Source organism: Schistocerca piceifrons, unplaced genomic scaffold, assembly GCF_021461385.2.
Source record: "Schistocerca piceifrons isolate TAMUIC-IGC-003096 unplaced genomic scaffold, iqSchPice1.1 HiC_scaffold_913, whole genome shotgun sequence".
NCBI classification, from domain to species: domain Eukaryota; kingdom Metazoa; phylum Arthropoda; class Insecta; order Orthoptera; family Acrididae; genus Schistocerca; species Schistocerca piceifrons.
In genome coordinates, this window is record NW_025729183.1 from 2,701,745 (window position 1) to 2,705,472 (window position 3,728).

Below are 3,728 nucleotides of genomic sequence, written 5' to 3' on the forward strand. Positions count from 1 at the left end.
ACGGCACGCAAAAAGCATCCCCACGGGCATACAGAAACGCCAGACAGACAGACACACACCCACACCGCAACACGACAATCAAAACCTTCCCCGACGTGCTTTGATGGCCCTGAGAAGGGCCGTTTTGGGCCGCGCGTCTCTTGCGCGCCACTAGACGACGACGGGGGCTGGGGACGACGGAGTCAAGCGCCAAACCCTTCCTTTCCCATCTCTTTCTCCTCTACTCTACTCTACTTCTTCTTCTTGGGCGAAGCCTTCGCCTTAGACGGCGTCGTCGCCTTCTTCGGGCGCGGCGCCTTCGGCTTCTTCGTCGGAACCTTGGCGGCCTTCTTCGCCTTCGACGGCGACTTGGCCTTGGCCGGCTTGGCCGCAGCCGCCTTCTTCGCACCCGCGGGAGCGGCCGACGCCGCAGACGCCTTCTTGGCGGCGCCCGCCTTCCGACCGGTCGCCGCCTTCACGCCACCAGCCTTCTTTGCGCCGGCCGCACGGGCGCCCTTCTTCTCCTTGCTGGCCGGAGCGGCGCGCTTCTTCTTGGCACCGCCAGCACGAGCCTTGCCGCCCTCGGCCGCCCCCCCGCCGCCGGCGCCGGCAAGCTTGAACGAGCCGGACGCGCCCTTCCCCTTCGTCTGCACCAGCTCGCCCGCCACGACGGCCGACTTGAGGTACTTCTTGATAAACGGCGCCAGCTTCTCCGCGTCCAGCTTGTAGTGCGCGGCAATGTACTTCTTGATCGCCTGCAGCGACGACCCGCCGCGCTCCTTCAGACTCTTGATGGCGGCCGTCACCATCTCAGAGGTGCGCGGGTGCGCAGGCTTGGCGCGCGGCTTCTTCGCAGACGACGCAGACTTGGCCTTCTTCGTAGTGCCGGTGGCGGCGGGTGCCGCAGCAGTCTCGTTCGTAGCCGCCTGATCTGCCATTTCGACGACGCGCCTAACACACAGCGAGAGCGAGAGCGAGAGCGAGAGCGAGAGCGAGCGGGACGGCAGGCACGCAAGCACAGCACAGCAGAGCAGAGAATCACAAGGCCCAGCCAGTGTCGCGGGCGGGCGCGGACGGCCGAGAGAGCGGCCGCCACTCTGCGCGCCGCCGCGCCGCGCCTCCCGCGCTTGCTACCGCCCAACGTCCGACAGCCTGTGCGGAGCAGCCCCAAACCTGCGCCACAACCGCCCGCGCCTTTCAAACCACCGAGGATGGGGCTACACACAGCCACACCACAGTCGCCAACCAGTCGCCGCGGCAGCGCCGCAAACCACGGCCAAACTGCAGCTACCGCGCGCTACAGCCTGGGTCGGCCCGCCGAGAATCGCCGCCCCCGCCCAAATGCCGCCCCCACAGCCCCAGCCGACGACCCGCCACAATGGCCAAACCTTCGGCAAAACTCCCACACCGTCGCCGCGGCAGCCCGGCCAGCGCGGCCGGCGCCACAGCCACACAAGCCGAGGCGTGCGGCGATGACGGCCGTGCAAACGCGCCTCCGCCGCCCCATCGCCTTCCGTCGCCCTCCCGCCGTTTCCCGATCGGCCCGCAGCCGTCGGGCCACATCGCGCGCCGTCCTCCTCCTCTCGCCCGCCAACATTCACAGCCGTTTCTCAACAATTGCCCGCCGCAAACGGACGCCGCCTGCGCAACAGGCACCGCCGCCCCTCGCCGCTTCCGACCCAACCCCTCGCCCGAGGCAAACCGCAATCCGAATCTACAGACCAACCCAATCTGCCGTCAGCACACACGACAGCCGACCTTACACGTTACGCGTTACACATTACGTTTTTACACGTCTAGGGTAGGGTAGGTTAGGTTAGGTGGACGTGGGTTAGGTTAAGGGGACTTGGGTTAGGTTAAGCGTCCAAACTTAGGTTAAGCATTCAAACACGTCAGTCGTCAGACGATAGGTTAGGTTACACGTTAGGTTAGGTTAAGGGGTCAGTGCTAGGTTAAGAAGCGTCAAACGTAGGTTAAGAAAGCGTTCAAACGTGAGGCGTGAGCCGGACAGCTTACCTTACGTAGACGTTAGGGGCTCAGGCTGAGCTGACCTCACCTCACCACACCACAGGTTAGGTTCGGTTCGGTTCCGCTCGGCTCAGCGTAAAGCGCCGAGGTCAGGGTTACGTTCGTTCACCTTCCGGCGCCACACTTTCGGTTGAAAGGTCGCGACGGGACGACGTCGGCAGGCACGCCGCAAACAAACAAACAAACAAAACGTACAGACGGGGAGCAGCACGACCACGACCAGATACCGAGCGCGAACGAGACACACGCGAACCACCCCCACCGGCCAAAGGGCACCACACAACAACCCAGAGCACCACGTGTCGACACCAGAGCAACCCGCCGCTCACGCGACATGGCTGGCACCGAAGGGCAACCGCCCGCAACTGCGCTTTCCGCGCCGGCCCGGATGCACGTCGTGCTACAACACCACCACTACCGTACACAACATCACTATCATGCGCGCCCGCGGCTCGCCGCCGTCGCAGTCGCAGCCCCAACGCCAGCACTTTTGCACCACCATTCACACGCACCGCAACACAGCTCGCCGACACAGCCGAACAAAACAAACAACAGCAACAACGCCGCCGCCTCTACTTGTGCCGGCGACCCACCCCGCCGATGGCGCACCTTTCGCCAGCCGGCAATCGACACGCACCCACCCACCCCCCAGGGCCCAGTGCAAATAAAAAAAAAAAACAAAAAACAAACACACAAAAATAAAAAAAAATTAAAACACAAACGACACGGGAAGCGCACACCGCCACTTCGCGCGCACGCCACCAACCAGTCGTCGTCTCAAAATAACAAACAACAACCAAAACACAAACAAAATAAACTAACAACTAGGGCAACACAAAACAAAAACGCCTCGCACGAACCGCCCACAAAACGAACAAGCACACGCACAGCCTCTGCTGACGACCACGACGCAGCGGCACGCTGCTCCTGTCCCGCGCCCCGCGCCCCACTCGATTCACAACTCACGCGACACCGTCAACGACAGGCTCGCTTCCCGCAACCTACCACCTTTCCGCCACGACGCACAGCCCCAGCCCCACCCGACGACGCCCGTGGCAACGACTGCACTTTCACCACCGCCTCCCCCCAACACACACACAGCCAGCCAAAAACGCACTCGCGACCCACACATGCACACGCCAACCAGTCAACGTCGACAACCACACGCAAGGCTCGAAACGAAACCGGCGTCCTTCCACGTTGCCATCAAGCTACCTACACGACACAAGACACAAGGAACCAACACAACAGCCGGCCCCACTAATTCCCACTCTCACGCCAAACGCACATTCCCCTTCGCACTGACACCGACCGGCTCGCTACCACACCTCTCGGCAGCCGTTTCACGCCAATTCACCACACCGCCCACACAGTCGACAAGCGCCCGCCCTGTACGGCACGCAACGACGCAGCGCAGCAAAGGGCGCCCGCAACACATACCTCTCCTCTCTCTCTCTCTCTCCGCCGCCCGACGCGCCAACCGCCACACCACACCGCCAGCCACTCGCAAATTGTGCACTGCCACCAGCCACACGTCCAACACGCCGCGCCGCCTCCGGCCACCCGCCAGGGGGCGCTCACGTCCGCCGACAACAGCGCGGCCCGCCGGGCCGGGCCGAACCGAACCGAGCCGCCGCTGCTCTGCACTCGGCACGGCCACACCCTGCTGCAGACCGGGCTCGTCTCTCTGTACGCGTCTGCCTGCGCATCAACACAACACG